General features: G+C 40.4%; 2 protein-coding genes across 5 annotated transcripts in view; one reads left to right on the top strand and one right to left on the bottom strand.

Annotated features, from left to right (window-relative positions):
• Nucleotides 1-2,393, bottom strand: part of Hmgs (hydroxymethylglutaryl-CoA synthase) — a 43,511-nt gene extending 41,118 nt beyond the window's left edge. The window contains exon 1 of one of the 2 annotated variants that reach the window (XM_070087342.1): nt 2,242-2,393. The gene's annotated coding sequence lies outside the window, so the exon portion shown is untranslated. Of the gene's footprint in view, nt 1-1,372; nt 1,529-2,241 lie in introns of those variants that run through there. The other variant, XM_070087341.1, reaches the window with a different exon arrangement.
• Nucleotides 2,085-26,170, top strand: part of LOC128688995 (oxidized purine nucleoside triphosphate hydrolase) — a 53,947-nt gene continuing 29,861 nt past the window's right edge. The window contains exon 1 of one of the 3 annotated variants that reach the window (XM_070087346.1): nt 2,085-2,204. The gene's annotated coding sequence lies outside the window, so the exon portion shown is untranslated. Of the gene's footprint in view, nt 2,209-26,170 lie in introns of all 3 variants that reach the window. The other 2 variants (XM_070087347.1, XM_070087343.1) reach the window with 2 other exon arrangements.

Here is a 26,170-nt window from a genome sequence, read left to right on the forward strand (position 1 = left end):
AATAAGCCACTCTGTCTGACTTTTTTGGGTTATCCCAGGTTCTCTACACATATGCTGCTATGTATGATAATTCCATGTAACTGTATTTGTGTATACATGAATAAACTTACTTACTTGCTTAACCCAATAAAGTCAAATACCACCTTATTTGTAGATGAATGGTTCAAAGAACCGATACGTTGTTAAATTAGACACATGTGCAACTCTTGGGTATCTTTACTGAGGAAACGTTTCGCCACACAGTGGCTTCATCAGTCCATACAAAGGATAAACTTGAAGAACAGGAGGAGAATGAGGTAATCAGTCCCTCAACCTTGAATCGATGTTTATCCTTTGTATGGACTGATGAAGCCACTGTGTGGCAAAACGTTTCCTCAATAAAGATACCCAAGAGTTACACATGTGTAATTTACCACCTTATTTCCATTGGGGTCTCCGGTATACGTGTATTAGTAAGACAGAGATTAAACTATTACTAAATTCAGACTGAACAAACTGGGATTACAATGGGTAGTAAAATTTAAGTCATTTATAGTATAATATGAAAATAGATAACTAAAATTTCATTATATTAAGAGTAATTCTCAAAACATGCTGAGTAAAACTTTGAATAACAAATTTGTGATATATCATACAGAAAGAATTCAGCATGATAAACATAACTGCATTTCAAGTCAAATTTAAGCAGTATATATACATATGTATGCATGTTATATTTTGATTAAATTTAGTTTTTTAGACTGCTGTTTAAAAATTATACAGCACTGGCAATAAGCACATAGTTATACACAGTATATTATAGGCATACAACTGTGATAAATTACTTATATAACCTAGGGTGAAGATGAAAACTTTATTATCAGTAACCTCAGATGGTTAATAACCCAGAATAGCTCAAGAAAGCCAGTGTGGCTTTATTTCCCTTGGACTCATTTTTTTTTTTTTAGGTTCTCCAAAATGTGACCCACAAGTCTACTAACTCCCAGGTATCTATTTATTGTTAGGTAACGGCAGCAGGTATTACAAGTTACCCATGTGTTCCACGTTATACAGGATTCAACCCTGGCACTTTCAGTTGTGAGCCGAATGAGTTATTACTACACACTGAGGTACAACCCAACAAAGCCACAGAGAATGCTTTATTTCCACTATGATTCCCTAAGAAGAAACTCTAACATATTAACATAGCTTATGTGAGTGAATATTGATCACCACAAAAAATATATACACTGAAAATCGTAAAGGTAAAACTTGGCACATATAAAAAAAAATAAGAAACCTCATAATAAGAGTAAGAAAATAGCATAAGCTAGCAAATAAGTGAAAACACAAATGAGGTATGTTTCAATGCAAATACAAGGAGTAGACTTACTGGGGTGTGTGAGAGTGTTTGCTGGAGGTGGTCTAGTTGATGAGTGGGTGATGGTGAGTGAACTGGTGAGACACATTGGCCTCACTCTCACTCCTCACCAATAGACTGCCTACACTCACCAGATACACCAATATTCTAACACATTTTGTCTTCTAAGGAACTGCTAAGACTGAGTCAATATTCAGCTCCCTTGTGAAAACTAATACTTTAAATATACGTACACATACTTAAAACAAAAATTATAGTATAATCTCTTAGTGTAAGATCCTTTTAAAAATAAATTTGTGAGTTAAAATATGAAGACCTTTAATTACTGCATGATAATGAATTACAAAATATATTCTTCACCAGCTTCATCCTTCAATTTATAGTCATGATAAATAAATCTACCGTATATATGCACCTCTTAGTGAAGCTACGACACAAAGTTTATTACTAAATGCCTCTAAAAAGACAATATTGATAACTCCATCAAACCATGTACCAATTTCCGAGCGTAAATTTGGCATTATATCACCAACCATTATTATCAATATCTATTATCAATTTAACAACTGACGTAGTATAACACCTAATGAAAACCACAAGAAAACATCCAATATATTTTCCAATTTCAACAATCAATAAATCCCCGGGTAACACCATTAAACAAGATTATTGCACGGGCGAAAACTAGAGACATAAGACGAAGTGAGTGACACAAGAGCCTCCTACAGAGGGTAATACACCTCCACCCAGCCAACCATTCATCGATTATTAAAAATAGTCAAAGCTTACAGTGAGCTAGGACGATACAAGCATTACCCACCATGTAGACAACAACGTGGATACGGTATGTAAGTAGAAAGTAGAATATAAAGGTGACTTACAGTGTCCTGGGTGAGGTCGTACACAAACAGACGACAGCACAGCCTCAGCCAACACTTCTTCGTACCTCCATCTGTTAATTATTGTACGTTCTTGCACTAGCTGGAGAAAATATTAAGTATTAAACCAGTTAGTGACACTTATTATTATTATAGTTATGTTTATGTGGTGAGCGTTAAGACCGTGGGGGGCATATAGCTTCTGGGGGTACGGGGAGAGGGAATATGGGAGGCTATTGTATGGGCCAGTAGGCCTGCTGCAGTGCTCCTCTTTTTTGTGTATTCTTAAGTTAGTAAGTTTATTCAGGTACAGGTACACATAAATAGTTATATAATTTGTCATATGTAACAGCATATGTGTAGATTATTACCTAGGATAACCCTAAAAAATTAACGTGACTTGTTCCCATTGGGGTTTAGGGTCGTTTGTAGGAAGAGTAACAGATCCAATTCCTTTAAAATTTGGTGATGGTTGTAGTAAGTTAAAATATCTTCCATCCTTCTCTTGACGAACCTGCAGCGCTGTATAGCCCTTGTGGCTTAGCGCTTCTTTTTGATTATAATAATAATAATCTTGACGAACCTTTTTTTTTTAAATAAATTGTTCACAAAACCTTAGTACTCCATTTCAACTGTCAAATACATGTACATGTATAAATATTTATAAATCATTCATTACAGGCTGTACATACATTACTTCCATTATGAATTTATAAATTCATAATGAAAGTAATGTATGCCTGGAATAATAATAATAATAATAATAATAATAATAATAATAATATTATTATTATTATTATTATTATTATTATTATTATTATTATTATTATTATTATTATTATTATTATTATTGAATGCATACATTACTTTCATGAAGAATTTATACAATGTATAAATTCATAATGGAGGTAATGTATCATAATATTATTATTACAATCATTATGTATTATTATTTTGGTGAGGTGGAGCACTTCCATATATAACTGTTTGTCCTTGCGTCTGAGGAGACCTTTGCAGGTAACACCTTGACGTTTTAATATCAATCCAGGTACAGCATGACGACTAAGCACGCCAAAGAAGGATTTTTGTCCCTAGAATTTCTTTTATATTCTTACATTTGAGAGTCACAAAGATAATCTAATCTTTTCATAAGAAGCTCTGGTGTACCCACACTTAAAATTTAATTATGCATTTAATTACTGGCCTGTGTATGTCCCAGTTTTCTTTTTTTCGGAAGAAATTTGAAGCATTTAAATATTGTTGTTCATGCGATAATCTGAAGTTCGCAGAACTTTTTATACATTAAGCCTTGCAGGATCAAATGTCAGTAGCACTTCTGGTTTATTGCATATCACGATCACTTGTTCTGAAGTTGTTCAATAACTCTATGCCTACATTAAGATCTCTGGAAGGAGAGATAATGAGAGGAAAAAATAGGAAGATCATTGATGATCCATGAACTCCAGAAGGCCGAAGGTGGTCCAGGTAGGAGATAGGAAGAGGAACGGAGATTATATAGATAATGGAGTACACAGAAGGGAAGACGTGATAGAGCAGATTGTGAATTTTTAGATTGGACGATTCTCCCGTAGCAAACACCGCCCGACGTAACTGCCACTGACATAAAGTTGACAGAAATGATGTCCGATGTTATATTTCCAGAAGAATACCAAGTGTTAAGGAAAGACGGAAGAAATAGGAGGGAAGTAGGAGCGCTACTATTAAACAGAAATCAATGGAGTTTTGAAGAGGTGAGAGAGGAATAAACAGTCTAGAGAAAAACGATTTCATGGTGTGCTCAACTAAAACTGGTGGACTCACAGTAGTAGCTGCAGTGATATACAACCCGCCACCTAATAATAAGGAAACTGAAGCAAGAATATGAGGGCAACAACCGAGTGATGACTGACATCACAGAAGCAGAACAGTCAGGAGTGCATTTAGGGCTAAAACAAAGCTACTTATAATGGGACATTTCAGCCATAGAGAGTAGACTGGAAACACTGGGACCCACATGGGAAACAAGGAACGTGGAGGGCTAAGTTGATAGAGATGATGAGAGAAACCTTTCTGAAAGAGCACGTTAAACACATGACAAGGGAGGTTAAGAAGATGGACAACCCAGGAAGACTCAACCTAGTGCTTGTCGCAGGTACATATGACAGGTGAAATAGAATATAAGAGCCCTCTGGGTGCTTGTGATTATGCGGTCATGAACTGCAAGAAAACGTTTGATACGGAACCCTACAAGAGATTAGGCCAAAAACTTAAAATTTAGGCTTAAACAACATGGAACATACTCCGGTGGATCAAAGGGAGTCTTGGGGGAAGGAAGCAAAGTGATGCCGTGAAAGAAACGTCAGAATGGGGAAGAGCAACTAGCAGGGTTCCGCGTGGTTTGGTATGAGGACCGGTATTGTTTCTGGTTTATGAGAATGACATTCCAGATGGAATTGATTCAGATATATCCCTGTTTACTGATGATGTAAAACGAATGAGGAGAATAAAAACAGATGACAAGGCAAAGCTCCAAAGAACTCTGAACCAATTTCAAGAGTGATCAGATAAGTGGTTGATTGAATTCAACTCAAGTAAATGTAAGGTCGTGAAGGGGACAGTGGATACAGATTTCACTCAAAGAGAGAGACCTAGGGGTAAGCTTAGTGCCCAGTATAACACCAGAGGCTTACATAAGTCGATTAACCTCTGCAGCCAATGCTCATTTGGCAAATCTAAGAGTAGCCTTCAGGAATTTATTTATTTATTTATTTAGAAATTTTAGCATACAAACAGAGGTACAAAAAATACAGGTAAGAGCAGCATGCCAAAGCCACTTATATGCATAGCATTACGGGCTGGCTTACAATTAACTTAAGATTAGCTAAGCAATGATGAAATCAGTGATAAGACATTCTTGTAAACAGATAACTATAAAATACAAATGAGTATTACAAAGACAGGTCCTATGGTTGCATGCATTGCTGTTCATTCAGTAGAATGGAGTATTCTGTTAGGTAGTGTATTTAAAAAAATAACAAAGTTAGGTTTAACATTTGTGTGATATAATTGTGAGTAACATTTAGGATATACAATTTATATGGTTCAGTTATTCAGTATTTATTTGGTTTTGAGTGAGTTTACCTGGAGTTTACCTGGAGAGAGTTTCGGGGGTCAACGCCCCCGCGGCCCGGTCTGTGACCAGGCCTCCTGGTGGATCAGCGCCTGATCAACCAGGCTGTTGCTGCTGGCTGCACGCAAACCAACGTACGAGCCACAGCCCGGCTGATCAGGAACTGACTTTAGGTGCTTGTCCAGTGCCAGCTTGAAGACTGCCAGGGGTCTGTTGGTAATCCCCCTTATGTGTGCTGGGAGGCAGTTGAACAGTCTCGGGCCCCTGACACTTATTGTATGGTCTCTTAACGTGCTAGTGACACCCCTGCTTTTCATTGGGGGGATGGTGCATCGTCTGCCAAGTCTTTTGCTTTCGTAGTGAGTGATTTTCGTGTGCAAGTTCGGTACTAGTCCCTCTAGGATTTTCCAGGTGTATATAATCATGTATCTCTCCCTCCTGCGTTCCAGGGAATACAGGTTTAGAAACCTCAAGCGCTCCCAGTAATTGAGGTGTTTTATCTCCGTTATGCGCGCCGTGAAAGTTCTCTGTACATTTTCTAGGTCGGCAATTTCACCTGCCTTGAAAGGTGCTGTTAGAGTGCAGCAATATTCCAGCCTAGATAGAACAAGTGACCTGAAGAGTGTCATCATGGGCTTGGCCTCCCTAGTTTTGAAGGTTCTCATTATCCATCCTGTCATTTTTCTAGCAGATGCGATTGATACAATGTTATGGTCCTTGAAGGTGAGATCCTCCGACATAATCACTCCCAGGTCTTTGACGTTGGTGTTTCGCTCTATTTTGTGGCCAGAATTTGTTTTGTACTCTGATGAAGATTTAATTTCCTCATGTTTACCATATCTGAGTAATTGAAATTTCTCATCGTTGAACTTCATATTGTTTTCTGCAGCCCACTGAAAGATTTGGTTGATGTCCGCCTGGAGCCTTGCAGTGTCTGCAATGGAAGACACTGTCATGAACTTTGAGAAGAGACTTGAATTTATAAACAGGTAGTGTTTCTTTTATATTTAAAGGTAATGAATTCCAGATTTTAGGGCCTTTTATGTGCATTGAGTTTTTGCATAGCGTGAGATGGACACGAGGAACATCAAAGAGTGATCTGTGCCTTGTATTATGGTCATGTGTTCTGTTGAGGTTGGCAAGGAGATGTTTGAGGGGAGGGTTAATATCAGAGTTAAGTGTTCTATGTATGTAATAAGTGCAATAATAAGTATGGATGTTTTGTATGTTGAGTAGGTTGAGTGTTTTGAATATTGGTGGAGTGTGCTGCCTGTAGTGAGAATTTGTTATCATTCTAACTGCAGCCTTTTGTTGGGTAATTAGTGGTCTGAGATGGTTAGTTGTTGTTGAGCCCCATGCACAAATTCCATAGGTGAGATAGGGGTAAATAAGAGAGTGATAAAGGGCCAGGAGGGCTGACTGTGGAACATAGTACCGTATCTTCGATAGTATGCCTACAGTCTTGGAAATTTTCTTAGAAATTTGTTGTATATGTGTATGAAATTTGAGTCTATTATCGAGGTGGATTCCTAAGAATTTTCCCTCTGTTAGCTTTGTGATAGGTGATCCGTTTATCGTTATGTTAAGAGGTACATCTGTAGCTCTGCTACCAAACTGAATGAAGTAGGTTTTGTCAATGTTTAGTGTAAGTTTGTTAGTCCTCATCCAGGTAGATATTTTCTGTAATTCGGTGTTTACAGTATTGGCTAGCGTGACTGGGCTCGGGTGAGAGAAGACGTATGTAGTGTCATCTGCAAAAAGTGTGGGTTTGAGTAATTGCTTCGAAGCATTTGGTAGGTCATTTATGTATAGGAGAAAGAGAAGAGGGCCAAGGACACTTCCCTGTGGGACACCAACTGTAATTGGTTGTGCGGAAGAGCTTGCCCCATTTGCGTACACATATTGGCTTCTGTTGCTGAGGTAAGACTTGAGGTAGTTGAGGGAGTGCCCTCTAATACCATAGTGTGACAATTTCACGTGGAGCAAGTCATGGTCAACTGTATTAAAAGCTTTACGTAAGTCAATGAAGATCCCCAGTGGGACTTCTTTTTTCTCTATTGCAGTGTATATATGTTCTAGCATGTGTATAATAGCATCATTAGTATTTTTATTAGGCCTGAATCCAAATTGGCAGGGGTTGAGAATGTTATGGGAGATGAGGTAGGAGTAGATTCGTTTATGAATTAATTTTTCGAAGATTTTTGAGAGAGGGTGTAAATTGGATATTGGCCTATAGTTATTCAACTCTGGTCTCCACCTTTATGGATCGGGGTGACCCTTGCTAATTTGAGAACTGTAGGGAAGGTGGAGGATTCAATGGATTTGTTAAAGAGTGTTGCAATGATTGGTGATAGTACTTGTGACGCTTTTTTGTATATAAAGGGTGGTAAGGTATTTAAATCTCCTGCCTTGTTTTTCAGTGCGTTGATAATAAGGGAGACTTCGTATGGGTTAGTCGGAGCTAGGAACAGTGTGTTCGGGTAGTTGCCAGTGAGGTAGTCATTTGGTGGGGTATCTGAGCTTGGGATATTATTGGCAAGGTTTTGACCTATAGTGGAGAAGAAATCATTGAGTCTGTTTGCTGTTTCTGTTGGTGGGAGTTGGGGTTCATCTGATTTTGCTAATTTTATTTCGCTATGTCGTGATATCTTTTTTTGTTCCCAGAATTTCTGATAGGGTCTTCCAGGTCTTTTTTATATCACCTCGTAAGTTGGATAATCTGTTCTCATAATACAATTTTTTTGCCCTTCTTATCAGGCTGGTTAGGATTGACGAGTAACGTTTTGTTTGGTCTCTGGTTATGTGACCCATTCTGTACTGTTTTTCATATCGGTGTTTTGTATTTATGGATTTGAGAATGCTGGGTGTTAGCCAGGGACTGTTCAGTCTCTTAGCTGTCATCTGTTTAGTTTTTTTAGGGCAGTGCTTGTTATAAAGGTATTGGGTCTTTTTTAGAAAATTATTAAAACATTCGTCAATATCTGTATAGATTTCTAGCTCAATAGGTAGTAGGTTGGTAGACAGCAACCACCCAGGGAAGTACTACCGTCCTGCCAGATGACTGTGAAACAAAAACCTGTAACTGTTTTGCATGATGGTAGGATTGCTGGTTTTCTTTTTCTGTCTCATAAACACACTAGATAACAGGGATATCTTGCTACTCCTACTTACACTTTGGTCACACTTCACAGACACGCACATGCATATATATATATACATACATCTAGGTTTTTCTCCTTATTCTAAATAGCTCTTGTTCTTTTTTATTTCTTCTATTGTCCATGGGGAAGTGGAAAAGAATCTTTCCTCCGTAAGCCATGCGTGTCGTATGAGGCGACTAAAATGCCGGGAGCAATGGGCTAGTAACCCCTTCTCCTGTATACATTTACTAAAAAAGAGAAGAAGAAAAACTTTATAAAACTGGGTTGTTTAAATGTGCGTGGATGTAGTGTGGATGACAAGAAACAGATGATTGCTGATGTTATGAATGAAAAGAAGTTGGATGTCCTGGCTCTAAGCGAAACAAAGCTGAAGGGGGTAGGAGAGTTTCAGTGGGGGGAAATAAATGGGATTAAATCTGGAGTATCTGAGAGAGTTAGAGCAAAGGAAGGGGTAGCAGTAATGTTAAATGATCAGTTATGGAAGGAGAAAAGAGAATATGAATGTGTAAATTCGAGAATTATGTGGATTAAAGTAAAGGTTGGATGCGAGAAGTGGGTCATAATAAGCGTGTATGCACCTGGAGAAGAGAGGAATGCAGAGGAGAGAGAGAGATTTTGGGAGATGTTAAGTGAATGTATAGGAGCCTTTGAACCAAGTGAGAGAGTAATTGTGGTAGGGGACCTGAATGCTAAAGTAGGAGAAACTTTTAGAGAGGGTGTGGTAGGTAAGTTTGGGGTGCCAGGTGTAAATGATAATGGGAGCCCTTTGATTGAACTTTGTATAGAAAGGGGTTTAGTTATAGGTAATACATATTTTAAGAAAAAGAGGATAAATAAGTATACACGATATGATGTAGGGCGAAATGACAGTAGTTTGTTGGATTATGTATTAGTAGATAAAAGACTGTTGAGTAGACTTCAGGATGTACATGTTTATCGAGGGGCCACAGATATATCAGATCACTTTCTAGTTGTAGCTACACTGAGAGTAAAAGGTAGATGGGATACAAGGAGAATAGAAGCATCAGGGAAGAGAGAGGTGAAGGTTTATAAACTAAAAGAGGAGGCAGTTAGGGTAAGATATAAACAGCTATTGGAGGATAGATGGGCTAATGAGAGCATAGGCAATGGGGTCGAAGAGGAATGGGGTAGGTTTAAAAATGTAGTGTTAGAGTGTTCAGCAGAAGTTTGTGGTTACAGGAAAGTGGGTGCAGGAGGGAAGAGGAGCGATTGGTGGAATGATGATGTAAAGAGAGTAGTAAGGGAGAAAAAGTTAGCATATGAGAAGTTTTTACAAAGTAGAAGTGATGCAAGGAGGGAAGAGTATATGGAGAAAAAGAGAGAGGTTAAGAGAGTGGTGAAGCAATGTAAAAAGAGAGCAAATGAGAGAGTGGGTGAGCTGTTATCAACAAATTTTGTTGAAAATAAGAAAAAGTTTTGGAGTGAGATTAACAAGTTAAGGAAGCCTAGAGAACAAATGGATTTGTCAGTTAAAAATAGGAGAGGAGAGTTATTAAATGGAGAGTTAGAGGTATTGGGAAGATGGAGGGAATATTTTGAGGAATTGTTAAATGTTGATGAAGATAGGGAAGCTGTGATTTCGTGTATAGGGCAAGGAGGAATAACATCTTGTAGGAGTGAGGAAGAGCCAGTTGTGAGTGTGGGGGAAGTTCGTGAGGCAGTAGGTAAAATGAAAGGGGGTAAGGCAGCCGGGATTGATGGGATAAAGATAGAAATGTTAAAAGCAGGTGGGGATATAGTTTTGGAGTGGTTGGTGCAATTATTTAATAAATGTATGGAAGAGGGTAAGGTACCTAGGGATTGGCAGAGAGCATGCATAGTTCCTTTGTATAAAGGCAAAGGGGATAAAAGAGAGTGCAAAAATTATAGGGGGATAAGTCTGTTGAGTGTACCTGGTAAAGTGTATGGTAGAGTTATAATTGAAAGAATTAAGAGTAAGACGGAGAATAGGATAGCAGATGAACAAGGAGGCTTTAGGAAAGGTAGGGGGTGTGTGGACCAGGTGTTTACAGTGAAACATATAAGTGAACAGTATTTAGATAAGGCTAAAGAGGTCTTTGTGGCATTTATGGATTTGGAAAAGGCGTATGACAGGGTGGATAGGGGGGCAATGTGGCAGATGTTGCAAGTGTATGGTGTAGGAGGTAGGTTACTGAAAGCAGTGAAGAGTTTTTACGAGGATAGTGAGGCTCAAGTTAGAGTATGTAGAAAAGAGGGAAATTTTTTCCCAGTAAAAGTAGGCCTTAGACAAGGATGTGTGATGTCACCGTGGTTGTTTAATATATTTATAGATGGGGTTGTAAGAGAAGTAAATGCGAGGGTCTTGGCAAGAGGCGTGGAGTTAAAAGATAAAGAATCACACACAGGGTGGGAGTTGTCACAGCTGCTCTTTGCTGATGACACTGTGCTCTTGGGAGATTCTGAAGAGAAGCTGCAGAGATTGGTGGATGAATTTGGTAGGGTGTGCAAAAGAAGAAAATTAAAGGTGAATACAGGAAAGAGTAAGGTTATGAGGATAACAAAAAGATTAGGTGATGAAAGATTGAATATCAGATTGGAGGGAGAGAGTATGGAGGAGGTGAACGTATTCAGATATTTGGGAGTGGACGTGTCAGCGGATGGGTCTATGAAAGATGAGGTGAATCATAGAATTGATGAGGGAAAAAGAGTGAGTGGTGCACTTAGGAGTCTGTGGAGACAGAGAACTTTGTCCTTGGAGGCAAAGAGGGGAATGTATGAGAGTATAGTTTTACCAACGCTCTTATATGGGTGTGAAGCATGGGTGATGAATGTTGCAGCGAGGAGAAGGCTGGAGGCAGTGGAGATGTCATGTCTGAGGGCAATGTGTGGTGTGAATATAATGCAGAGAATTCGTAGTTTGGAAGTTAGGAGGAGGTGCGGGATTACCAAAACTGTTGTCCAGAGGGCTGAGGAAGGGTTGTTGAGGTGGTTCGGACATGTAGAGAGAATGGAGCGAAACAGAATAACTTCAAGAGTGTATCAGTCTGTAGTGGAAGGAAGGCGGGGTAGGGGTAGGCCTAGGAAGGGTTGGAGGGAGGGGGTAAAGGAGGTTTTGTGTGCGAGGGGCTTGGACTTCCAGCAGGCATGCGTGAGCGTGTTTGATAGGAGTGAATGGAGACAAATGGTTTTTAATACTTGACGTGCTGTTGGAGTGTGAGCAAAGTAACATTTATGAAGGGATTCAGGGAAACCGGCAGGCCGGACTTGAGTCCTGGAGATGGGAAGTACAGTGCCTGCACTCTGAAGGAGGGGTGTTAATGTTGCAGTTTAAAAACTGTAGTGTAAAGCACCCTTCTGGCAAGACAGTGATGGAGTGAATGATGGTGAAAGTTTTTCTTTTTCGGGCCACCCTGCCTTGGTGGGAATCGGCCAGTGTGATAATAAAAAAAAAATAAATAATTTCTAGCTCAGTGTGCCAGTCAATGTTTGTTACTGCTGTTGTGAAGTTATTAATGGCTGCCTCATTGTGAAGTCTGAAGGTGACTTTAGTAGTGTCTTGGGGTATTTTACCAAGAGTTGTTATGAGGAAAGTAGGGTAGTGGTCTGTGGTATTATCTGTAATTATGCCTGATTTTAAAGGGGATATGGTGTTGGTCCAGATGTGGTCAAGTAGGGAAACACTAGTCTCTGTAACTCTTGTAGGTTTTGTTACTGTTGGTAGCAACATGCAGTTACTCATTGTGTTTGTGAATTCAGTAACGTGTGGGTCCTGGTCTTGCAGGAGATTTATATTGAAGTCACCTGAGAGTAGTAAGTGATCTTTGTTCATGCGTGCATCAGTTATCATACTTCCTAGGTCTTGACTAAATTGGCTAATGTTTGATTGTGGAATTCTGTAGATGTTTATCACTGTGGGAGGTTTTTGTAGGTATTTGGATTTGAATTTAGCTATTATATATTCCCCATGTTCATCCCTTGTGCAAGTATTAGTGATACATTCTAGTTGGTCTGAGTAGTATATAGCTGTGCCACCCCCTTGTTGGTCTGGCCTACAGTTGTGTATGGCTGTGTAACCAGGAATGGCATAGACATCTGTAGTATCAGGCTTTAGCCAGGTTTCAGTTAGTGTAATGATGGACATATTGGCATGCAAGGAATTTAGTAATGCTAGGAGGTCATCATAATGCTTGCTTAAAGATCTGATATTGTAGTTAAAGATAGTTATGTTGTTGTTGGCTCTGAGAAGTGCTTTTGATTGTTCTGCTGTGTAGTAATTACAGTAACTGTTTGAATCATTTAAGTCATTAAATAAGAGGTTGGTATCAGGATCAATGCTTGTAATCATAAGATTTGTAGTGAATCTATAGTTAGAAATAAGTAAAAAATAAAGTAAATATTCTAAAGCTAAAAAAATAGCACCTGAATTATTTAACAAATGTAAAAAAATAATGAGCTAAGGTAGTTTTTTAAAGCTAAAATAAAGGAGACAATATAAAAGGGACTAAAATAATTTGTGGTGAACAAATAAAGTGATGATCAAATAATGGAGCTTGGGAATATGATAGTAGGTAGTACTTTAAAGGTAATTCTTTAAAGTTAGAATTATAATATAAAATTATAATATAAAAGGGACTAATATAAGTTGTGGTGAACAATAAAGTGGTAGTCAAATAAATGAGCTTTGGAGTATAATGGCAAAATAGTGAACTTATTAACTTTAGCACCTGAGAATAGCACCTTGATTAGTTTAACAATTGCGAATATATGATCTAAGGTAGTTATATAGAGCTAAAATAAAGGACAAAAAAATATATAAGGGACTACAATTGAGTAATGGTAAACAAGTTAAATGGACAGATAGTCACTATGAAATAATATTGGTTTAGGAGTAAGATCTGATTTGTAATATTAAATAAGTTGAGCAGTTTATTGCACAATAAAAATTAAAAAAAAAAAAAAAAAAAAAATGAGGTAGTTGGTACTAGTTAGCAAAAGATAGTTTTGGTACTTGCAAAAGATTAATTGGAATATACACTAATTGCACACACAATAAAAAGTGACTAACAACAAAAAATTATTCGGGCCCTTCATACAACATAAGTTAGGCCCATCATGGAATATGCAGAACCAGCATGAAACCAATACCTGAAAAAAACATGTTAAAAAGCAAGAGAGAGTACAGTACTTTGCAACATGAGCTACGAGGAGAGGCTAATGGAATTGGACCTATCGACATTGGAGGACAGAAGAATCAGGGAGAACATAATAACAACATACAAAATATTAAGGTAATCGATACGGTAAACAGGAATAGGCTGTTTGAGAGGCGAGAAATGGGATAAAAATATTGGAAGTTAAGGCACAGTTGTGTCAGTATAGTCGGGAAGTGAAATGGCCTTGGTGAGGAAATGGTGGAAGTAGACTTCATACTTAGTTTTAAGAACAGGTACGCTAGGGCCCATGAAGATGAGGAAGTGAACCTGAAGAGTGACAAATTAAGAGACAGAACCAAGATGAGAATCGACCTATGCAACCATATATAAGCGAACACACACACACACACACACACACAACACTCACAACGTCAATAATTGCATTGCCAACTGACTTGCACCAACTCTCACAGTTGGTGCCCGTCTCAATTCTCCTTCCTGGCTCAGAGAATATCGAATAATATAATCCTAAATTTTGCAACTGACTCATAAGCACCGTTAATCAGAGCAGCTGAGCAGGAAAAATAATATTTTTACATGGTTCCCTATTGAACATTTAAGTGGAAGTTGCATCCTCATACAGTTACCATAATTCTTCACATTATATCTAATCAATCTACAAAGTGTTGCCAGGTGGCCAACATAATAATTGCAATATATTAACTAGCAACTATTGCAGCTAGCTTTAATCTCACGTGCTATTGCCGTGTACATTAATATATCTAAACCCTTCAACGGAGTGGGATACGCAGATGTTGTTTTTCCAGATCACGTGATCCAAGGATACCTGCTGGAGTCAGGTAGTATTTTCACAGCACTTCTAACTGCCGTCATATGCTTTGCTACCATGCCTGCACCCTCATTTGTTGCAGTCTCAACCTACCATAGTGCGCTACCACACAAAATATCTGATTACTCACATATCATCTTTCGCATTCAGCGCTGATTGTGCTGGGTCTTCATCAAACACAGAGAGATCGTCTGCTCCTGGAGTCTCTGGACATAAGAACAGTGAAACACTATGTAGGTCTACTGGCCCATGATAGATAGATCCAATTCACATAACTGTACCTGCTCAGTACGGCCCAGAAGTGACTCTTTTGGAGTTTCTGAATCGCCTGAAGAATAGGCAGCCCAGGGAACACAGTAATGTTTAGTAATGTAGGTACTTAGAAAGTTATCCAAAAATATAATTTTATATAACATAAACTTTAAAACAAAGTTAGATTGTCCGATTAGTTTTAGTGAAAAAAAATATAAAAATTGCACAATAAAATTTGACTGTTTTCGTTGTGTTTACTCTTCACGAGATCCAAGTTTTTATTTTAATATATTTTTCACCTGGGACTGGATGTTAGGACTGAAGGTTTTATGTCTTTTACCTCGGTGTGGGATGAACAGCTGTGGTTCTCAAATGCTTTCTACCGCAGCCATGAAGTGGCAGTTCTTTGTGTACAGCCTGTATGTACTTTATATATACTGTATATAATAATAAAATAATATCTTTATTTACTACAAGTACACGTACGTGGTATACAGTCCTAGCTGACATCAATGACATACTAATATATAGAAAGCCGCTTGTTATGCAGAGCATTTCGGGCAAATTAGGTCAGTGTCCCAGGATGCGACCCACACCGGTCGACTAACACCCAGGTACCCATTTTACTGATGACTGAACATAGACAACAGGTTTACCTGGAGAGAGTTCCGGGGGTCAACGCCCCCGCGGCCCGGTCTGTGACCAGGCCTCCTGGTGGATCAGAGCCTGATCAACCAGGCTGTTGCTGCTGGCTGCACGCAAACCAACGTACGAGCCACAGCCCGGCTGATCAGGAACTGACTTTAGGTGCTTGTCCAGTGCCAGCTTGAAGACTGCCAGGGGTCTGTTGGTAATCCCCCTTATGTGTGGTGGGAGGCAGTTGAACAGTCTCGGGCCCCTGACACTTATTGTATGGTCTCTTAACGTGCTAGTGTAGAGAAACACGCCCAATGTTTCTATATATGTCGTGCCGAATAGGTAAAGCTTACGATTTTGGCTTAAATAACAACGCTCTTCTTGCCGAATAAGGCAAACGAAAATTTGTGTATGCAATAATTTCGCAAAAATCATTCTGAATCTAAGGGAAAAAATATATTTCATTGTGTTTGATTAATAAATTATTGTAAACTTGTAGATCTAAAATATTTATAGCTGGATAAGCCTAAATTAAAATGGGCTTGTTAGAATAAGGTTAGGTAAATTTTCTAAGATTCTTTTGGTGCAAAATTATTAATTTTTACATTATATATATGATCAGTTTTACCTATTCGGCACGACATATATATATATATATATATATATATATATATATATATATATATATATATATATATATATATATATATATATATATATATATTTGAGAGAGACAGGTCTTGATCGTACGATGACCCTTCTGAGACACCTGAAGGAGATATTTGGAAGTTTGTTGTAGTTACTACGCATGAAGACACTGCTGCGTTAAGTCTGCTCCATTGTAGCTGTGCCCAGAACATCCGGGAGACTCGTGGTCTGATCATCTGTAGGTGAATGACAATCGAAGGTGGTCGCAGGGGAACCTTGAAAAGTGTGAGAGAAAATAGTTCAACGAACTGGTGGACGCCTCGTGAGTAGACCTCACCTTCAAGGATCACAACAGTGCCACTATAACATCTGCGAGGAAACTGATAGGATGGATAATGACAACATTCAAGACAAGAGATGCTAAGCCAATGATGATCCTTTTTAAATCACTTGTTCTCTCTAGGCTGGAATACTGCTGTACATCAACATCTCCATTCAAGGCAGGTGAAATTGCAGAACTAGAGAATGTACAGAGAACCTTTACTGCACGTATAAGTTCCATCAAACACCTTAAATACTGGGAGCGCCTGGAAGCACTTGACTTGTACTCACTAGAGCGCAGGCGAGAGAGATATATCATAATCTGCACCTGCAAGATTCTGGAGGGACTGGTCCCTAATATGCACACAGCAATCACTCCATACGAAAGCAAAAGAGTTGGCAGGCGATGCAACATACCCCAGTGAAAAGTAGGGGCGTCACTGGTACACTAAGAGAAAACGCAATAAGTGTCCGGGGCCCAAAACTTTTCAACAGCCTCCCACCAGCAATAAGGGGCATTACCGGAAGACCCCTGGTTGTCTTCAAGAGGGAGCTGGACAGATGCCTAAAGACGGTGCCGGATCAGCCAGGCTGTGGTTCGTATGTTGTATTGCGTGCGGCCAGCAGTAACAGCCTCGCTGATCAGGCCCTGATCCACCGGGAGGCCTGGTCTTGGACCGGGCCGCGGGGGCGTTGATCCCCGGAATGCTCTACAGGTAGACACCAGCTTAATTAGATTCCTTGCGGCCACAGCTTTGGTAAACTTGGTCGAGCGGTAGAAGCAAGTCGCAGTCGCCTACACTGATAGGTGATCTGAGGTTGCTGTACGTCCTAGTGGCAGTGCTCACACCGTTCGATTTCACAGTTAGCCCAGACGAAGACGACGAATGGCAGCACGTTGAGCTCTGCCGGAGGCAGCTATTAGGTACAAAACTTGCTGTGCCCTGTCACAACAAGGGCAAGGTCGCCAGCATAGTTAAGTAACATCGTATTCTCCGGGAAGAGAAGTCGGACCAGTTCCTGAATACGAATACTGAACAAGGAGGGCCTATGAACTCTTCCTCTTGGCGTGCAATTCTCTAAGAGCTTGTAGCAAATGTTGTGCACCTGGAAGGAGACCCGGACCTATCTACCACGGAGATTACGCTATCCAGGGTAGCATATGAGTATGGAGTAGAATGGAATAGTGGATTTAAATAGAGTAGTCAGTTGTGATATTAGATCATTCAGTGGCCACCCCCCCCCCCAAAAAAAAATACAGAAACATCATCAAGCTACAGAAACACGCCCCTTAAATAAGTTTATTTAGGTACAGGTACACATAAGTACAGTTACGCAGATTTAGGTCATTACAGTTATTATACATAGCAGCATGTGTAAATTACCTAAGATAACCACTAAAAAGTCAGCCTAGCTGTAAGAATAACTACTGTAAGAGTATTATAGTTACTAAAGCTCTCCATAAGGAACTAAGTGTTTCTGTCACTTGCTTATTGATCAGTTTAAATATTTCATAAAATTGTTTTTTAATTATAATACAGAGTTCAGGCCCGTCATCCCAGAAGTCTTTCGCAGTCATGTTTCTTAGATTTTGTCTAGGAAGACACAGCTGATTCTAAGTCTTCTAAACTAATCCTACCTCACTTCCCCCTCCCACCGTTTTCCAATATTTCCATCCTTACCCATCCTTCTTCCTTACCCATCTTACCGAAGACTCTGGTCATAAGAATAGAATAGAATAGAATAGTGTGGAGCTCATTGAGTTACCATCAGAGGCGTGGAAGTCCCTACAATTAGCTCGGTTCACGACTTTTTTTATATAATATAAACCGAGAATACAGAACATCCGTTCAATCTTTATACACATGTTCAAGATGACCGCAGATCACCAATAGGCTAATTCAACAAATATTTTACTCTGTATCTGGACGTCTATTATGTTTCCAGCATGGCAGGCTGGTAAGATCTGCCTGAAGACCATTTCAGACCAATATAAAAATTCGGTGATTCATTGTGAGGCTCCCTAAAGGTGTTCTTTTCCGACGAACTAAAGTGTCTGCAGTTTGTTGGCTAACATTAAGTGACAGTTTACAGTTCTTGTATAGTTTGCCTCTGAGACGACAAGCCAAATGAAACGTAGCCTGAAAGGGAGAACTGAAGACTGATTAATTACCAAATAGAATAAGAAATAAATGAAAAGTACTTACCTATAGCTTATCTGTAGTCGATCCCGGTGATAATCGCCTATTCTGCATGACAAAGTCTTCCATTGCAGACACTGCAAGGCTCCAGGCGGACATCAACCAAATCTTTCAGTGGGCTGCAGAAAACAATATGAAGTTTAACGATGAAAAATTTCAATTACTCAGATATGGCAAACACGAGGAAATTAAATCTTCATCAGAGTACAAAACAAATTCTGGCCACAAAATAGAGCGAAACACCAACGTCAAAGACCTGGGAGTGATCATGTCGGTGGATCTCACCTTCAGGGACCATAACATTGTATCAATCGCATCTGCTAGAAAAATGACAGGATGGATAATGAGAACCTTCAAAACTAGGGATGCCAAGCCCATGATGACACTTTTCAGGTCACTTGTTCTATCTAGGCTGGAATATTGCTGCACACTAACAGCATCTTTCAAGGCAGGTGAAATTGCTGACCTAGAAAATGTACAGAGAACTTTCACGGCACGCATAACGGAGATAAAACACCTCAATTACAGGGAGCGCTTGAGGTTCCTGAACCTGGAACGCAGGCGGGAGAGATACATGATTATATACACCTGGAAAATCCTAGAGGGACTAGTACCGAACTTGCAAAAGACTTGGCAGACGATGCAACATCCCCCCAATGAAAAGCAGGGGTGTCACTAGCACGTTAAGAGACCATACAATAAGTGTCAGGGGCCCGAGACTGTTCAACTGCCTCCCAGCATACATAAGGGGGATTACCAACAGACCCCTGGCAGTCTTCAAGCTGGCACTGGACAAGCACCTAAAGTCGGTTCCTGACCAGCCGGGCTGTGGCTCGTACGTTGGTTTGCGTGCAGCCAGCAGCAACAGCCTGGTTGATCAGGCTCTGATCCACCAGGAGGCCTGGTCACAGGCCGGGCCGCGGGGGCGTTGACCCCCGGAACTCTCTCCAGGTAAACTCCAGGAAGCTGCAGGCCTATAATTACAACCTGCCCTGCATCGTGAAACAGTAAATGTGTAGATTCCAACTATTTAATGGATGGCGATGTTTCGCTGCTAGTTAGTAAACCCCTTTATATAATTTCATTATTAACAGTAAACTATGTGTAAATGTAGGTTAATTTTATGTTACGTTAATTTAAATTAACCTATAATTAATAGGCAGTATTTAATGTTTACGGCAGAGACCGTGCAGACACTGACGTACTGTAACGCGTTGAAAAACGAATTTGTTTGAAATTTCAACAAGTATCATTGATAATTGCAAGTATCAGTGATTGATATAGATGCGGGTTCTTATATACCGGTATTGAAGATGCTGATATTGATGCTGGAGGTGGTACTCGTCTACTGTGTGTGTGTGTGTAGAAACCAAGGTGGCTGAGGTGATAGTTACTCAGCAGGTACACGTCTCACCTCAGTTCCTCTTACCTTCACGCCTTGTCGTTTTTTGTCACACACACATACTACTACTACACATACACATAGGCAGGATTCATACATAGTTTTAAGTAGAGATACGATAAAGCTCATGGAGCAAGGAGAGAGTGGATCTAGTAGCGACCAGCGAAAAGGTGGGGCCAGGAGCTGTGAATCGACCCCTGCAACCATAAATAGGTGAGTACACACGCGCACACGCACACACACACACACACACACACACACACACACACACACACACACACACACACACACACACACACACAAGCAGAGGTATGATAAAGCTCACGGTTCAGGGAGTGACCTAGTAGCGACCAGTGAAGAGGCGGGGCCAGGAGCTAGGACTCGACCCCTGCAACCTCAACTAAGTGAGTACAACTAGGTGAGTACACACAGCCATAGAGTTGTCAGAAAGTGGAATAGTCTGGCAAGTGATGTAGTGGAGGCAGGAACCATACCTAGTTTTAAGATGAGGTATGATATAGCTCATGAAGCAGGGAGAGAGGGCCCAGCAGCGGTCAGTGAAAAGACGGGGCCAAGAGCTGAGTCTCAACCCCTTCAACCACAAATAGGTAAGTACAAATAGGTGAGTACACAAACACACACACACGCACGCACACGCACACACACACACACACACACACACACACACACACACACACACACACACACACACACACACACACACACACACACATACATACATACATACATACATACACACACACACACACACACACACACACACACACACACACACACACACACGCGCGCGCGCGCGCGCGCAAGGTCAAGCAACATCAGTTACAACTACAGTAACGGCCCCACACACACGCACAATATCAGACAACATCAGCTACTGCAGCAGTAGCAGCAACAGCAGCAGTAACGGCATTCAAGTGTCAAGAAAATACCTTCCGGGCTTTTCAAAGGACAAGGTATTAGGAGATACAAGTACTGTATATATTGTTTCGCAAGCGCGAGCACACAAGCAGACAGAACACTTCAAAATTACTTCTTCAAGGTTGAGGAGCTGACTGTCTTACCACTTCGCTGCTGCTGCTGTCTCCAATACACAAGTCACTTCTGTATTCGACTGAAGAAACCTACTGAGCAGGCAGACCATTACAACAATAAAGGAAGCCAACTACTGCGTATGTGTCCCACCATCTATTAAACGGACAGAGGGGCTTCATCAAGTATTAGACTCGTATACTTGATATAGCCCCACTCATGGGTGGAAATGTAACACAAGATAGTTTTTGGTCGCTGGTCCTCCGTGCTTCAATGAACACGATTGGAATAGTGGAGAATGCGTAATACGTTGATAATACAGTTCAATGTTATATTATTCTGCTTTTCATGTGATAATATCTGATTGTTGCTTCTGATTACCTTCAACCCTTCCATTCTGATTACCTGATCGCCCAACATCTGAGTGGCTTCAAAATTAATGTTTGTGTATTTTATTGTATTGATCAATTTGGTCTCTCTGAAAGATGTGAATTAGATTGTCTGTGCATACCTTAATTTACCATTTTTATTTAAAAAATTTGGCTATTAGTTTCCAAATGATAACTTGTGAATGCCTCTTCTGATTCTCTTCAGATATTCAAAGCTTATACTGAACTGCATTATCAAACTCTGCCGCACTCTGCACCATTCCAGTCGCGTGCATTGAGACGCAGGGGATTGGGATTATGGAATACTGGGATACCTGCCATGGAGCACACCACCAAAAAACCGGTTGTTGTTACCATTGTTGTTGTTATTGTTGTTGCCATTGTTGTTATTGTCTGTTGTCATTATTTTTGTTGACATCGTTGCTCTTGTTGTCAGTACTGTAAATACAACACAATTGCCCACAAAGATTTGTTAAGTTATAACACGAAAGCGGACAAAGCAAATGCTATAGTAATTATGGACAAGGTAGATTACAGGGAAAAAATAAATGATATTAGGATTCAGGGAAACTCAGACACCTCTTACAGCCTCACAGCTCTTCACATGAGAGTACAATCCTCGTTCCCTACCTCACTCATGATGGGTCTTCAGCAGTAGTATAGCAATTTATTCGTCAGGAAACATGACAGGCGTTTCCTGACGCTGGTCAGGCCGATGTGATGACTCGTTAACTGTTGGTGGTGTGAGTGAGACCTTTCTCTGGCTTACCGTCCCAGTGTTTACATCGAGGATCACATTGTGTGATTTTTCCTTTGAGTCTTTATCACACACCATGATTATTTGGTTAGCAATTGAGGGTTTAAAGCCTACTGACTCCACGTAGGCCATTAAGGACCCATGAAATGCTCTCCGTAGGTTGGGTGGTTAATGGGAGTTGAATAATAATAATATAATAAAAAAGAAGCGCTAGACCACCAGGGCTATACAGCGCTGTTAATGGGAGTTGAAAGCCTATGGACTACACGAGGGTCATTATGGTTGCAAAGTAACCTTCTCACCACCATACAAGAATACTTTAATCTTTACAATATGAATTAAAGTAAACTGTCAGCATATACGTATACTCAGAGAAATATACCTCACGGTAAACAATGGAGTGTGTACACGGGAGGGAGATATGTATGTATATCCCGTGTACCGTGTATTGTTTACCTACATCATATATACATTAAAAATAATTTTAACGGTTACAGTCAATACCGTACGTTATTACATTCTGAAGATTAATATTGTTGTTTTTTCACAATGAAGGGTTAGTTTTTTAGTTTAATATGTTTATTATGCACCCCATACCCATCCTGTGGGCGGTAGTCAAAAGATTACAGAGGTACATAATGGGTCCAGGGACTGGGCCTCAAAGTTTTGATAGCTGAGCAAGTTACAGAGGTAATAAATTCACAATTTACAAAGGTAATGAACTCACAATTTACAAAGGTAATGAACTCCAGGTAGGTCTAGTCACAATCATGACAAGTTACAAAGGTATTTACAGATTACAGAGGTACATAATGGGTCCAGGGACTGCGCCCCAGAGTTTTGATGGCTGAACTAGGTACAAGGTAATGAACTCACAAGTTACAAAGGTAATGAATACTGTAAGAATGGTTACTTACGTTTATACATGGCTACAATCATGAACAAATTTTAGAGTAATGAGCAATTCACACTTCCACACCCGGTCACAACAATGAAGGGGATGGGTTCTCTTACAGACATCACACATTTCACGTGTTGTATCAAGTTGCTGAAGTGTTAGTACACCCTCGGAATTTTAAATGTTGTATCTTTGATAATGAAGTGAATGACTGGGGGTAGTCAGGGTTACTGAGGTTTACAGGGTTGATGAGGTAGTCAGGGTTGATGAGGTAGTCAGGGTTGATGAGGTAGTCAGGGTTGATGGGGTAGTCAGGGTTGATGGGGTAGTCAGGGTTGATGGGGTAGTCAGGGTTGATGGGTAGTCAGGGTTGATGAGGTAGTCAGGGTTGATGGGGTAGTCAGGGTTGATGAGGTAGTCAGGGTTGATGAGGTAGTCAGGGTTGATGAGGTAGTCAGGGTTGATGGGGTAGTCAGGGTTACTGAGGTTTTCAGGGTTGATGAGGTAGTCAGGATTGATGAGGTAGTCAGGGTTGATGAGGTAGTCAGGGTTGATGGGGTAGTCAGGGTTGATGAAGTAGTCAGGGTTGATGGGGTAGTCAGGGTTGATGAGGTAGTCAGGCTTGATGAGGTAGTCAGGGTTGATGAGGTAGTCAGGGTTGATGGGGTAGTCAGGGTTGATGGGGTAGTCAGGGTTGATGAGGTAGTCAGGATTGATGAGGTAGTCAGGGTTGATGAGGTAGTCAGGGTTGATGGGGTAGTCAGGGTTGATGAGGTAGTCAGGGTTGATAGGGTAGTCAGGGTTGATGGGGTAGTCAGGGTTGATGAGGTAGTCAGGGTTGATGAGGTAGTCAGGGTTGATGGGGTAGTCAGGGTTGATGAGGTTTTCAGGGTTGATGAGGTAGTCAGGGTTGATGGGGTAGTCAGGGTTGATGGGGTAGTCAGGGTTGATGAGGTAGTCAGGGTTGATGAGGTAGTCAGGGTTGATGGGGTAGTCAGGGTTGATGAGGTAGTCAGGGTTGATGGGGTAGTCAGGGTTGATGGGGTAGTCAGGGTTGATGGGGTAGTCAGGGTTGATGAGGTTTTCAGGGTTGATGAGGTAGTCAGGGTTGATGGGGTAGTCAGGGTTGATGGGGTAGTCAGGGTTGATGAGGTAGTCAGGGTTGATGAGGTAGTCAGGGTTGATGGGGTAGTCAGGGTTGATGAGGTAGTCAGGGTTGATGGGGTAGTCAGGGTTGATGGGGTAGTCAGGGTTGATGGGGTAGTCAGGGTTGATGAGGTAGTCAGGGTTGATGGGGCAGTCAGGGTTGATGAGGTAGTCAGGGTTGATGGGGTAGTCAGGGTTGATGAGGTAGTCAGGGTTGATGAGGTAGTCAGGGTTGATGAGGTAGTGTTGATGAGGTAGTCAGGGTTGCTGAGGTATTCAGGGTTACTGAGGTAGTCAGGGTTGCTGAGGTATTCAAGGTTGCTGAGGTAATCAGGGTTGCTGAAGTGATCTGGGTTACTGGGATTTTCAAATGGCTGCTGGGGTGGTCTGGGTGGATGATGGATGCTGGGGGTGGGGGTTCAGGCTTGGTGGGGGGATCGTGGGTAGGAGGCCTCACAAGGCTCCTAGTAATGCTGAGTCAGATGATCCAGACACAACCAGCACCTTCCGCTGACGCAGGTAAAAAATTCTCCGGCAGTGACTAAGCTCAATCCCGTCCACCACATAACTGTTAACCGAGCAATAACTTCCCTTATAATTGTAAGATATATATGATACAATCTCAATGAATTATAATTTTATGGGATAACTACGGATCAGTATTCTCCCGTGGCCTGGTGGCTGAAGCTCTCGCTTCACACGGCGAGGGTCCGTGTTCGATTTCCAGTGAGAGTAGAAACATTGGGCGTGTTTCTTTACGCCGGATGTCTGTGTTCACCATCAGTAAAATGGGTACCTGAGTGTTAGTCGACTGGTGTGGGTCGCATCCTGGGGACAAAACTGACCTAATTTGCCCAAAATGCTCTGCATAACAAGAGGCTTTCTATATAGTAGTATGTTATTGATGTCAGCTAGGCCTGTGTACCTTGTACATGTACATGTAGAAATAAAGATATTATTATGATTATTATTTTTAATGCCTTCACAATGAGACCTATGCACTGGAATTATTGCTCTGAGTAATAATACCCCCCCCCCAAAAAAAAAAAAAAAATCTTTCGTGTGAACTCGCTTTCCTTGAAGTATGACACGCATGTATCTTGAGGAACTCTGGATATTATAAACTTGTTCTGTTTCTTCGTCTTGGTTTTTTCCTGCGAAGCATTACGTAGGCTCACGAATACACACCAATACAAACAAACTCAGCTTTGTTATATAAGACACTGATAATATTTACAAAATGCATCAAGGAATGTACGCGTAATTTCAGATTCGTTACATGGGTCATTAAAATACATCAAATCTATTTTCCTAAGCTTTTTAATTTAACCAGCTCCTGAAATCAATTGATTTAACTAATGAATAATAATGGATTTTCTATGTTATTTAATTTATTAACTGACTTTAAACTGTTGCTGATATTACCTAGACATTAATTTCCCTCGACAAGTTTTAAAATTCCTTAATTTAATTTGACGTTTGATGACGTTTTATAAATACCACCTACTCAGAGACCCAATCTGAAGGGCAGTCAGTCTCATAATATTATTACTTTACTCCCGTACTCAACGGGAGATTATTCCTGATTTAACAATTTAAAATTGAGTTTATAATAGTCACAATTTAAGTTACTCATTACCATATGTTTTATATAAATAAGTCTTATTCTTACATACATTGTATACTTGCGCAGTTAACACAACGCTACATTGTATTTTGATGTCTGATTTAAAAATCACACTGTAAGCTTCTTGTTATTGTACCGTTGCTTATCTCGCTTTTCCATCATATTTCATAGGGCACTTGATCCCTGTATCATTGGCGTTGCCTCCGTTGCTGATTTCTTTTTTCTGCGAGGTAGCTGACTGCTTCCTGCTGACTTAGTCCTTCCTAGCTGACTGACCACCTGCTTCCTGACTGGTGCCTACATCCTCTATGATCCAGCTCAGTGTTTCT

This window comes from Cherax quadricarinatus, chromosome 21 (assembly GCF_038502225.1).
Source record: "Cherax quadricarinatus isolate ZL_2023a chromosome 21, ASM3850222v1, whole genome shotgun sequence".
In the NCBI taxonomy this organism is placed as follows: Eukaryota; Metazoa; Arthropoda; class Malacostraca; order Decapoda; family Parastacidae; genus Cherax; species Cherax quadricarinatus.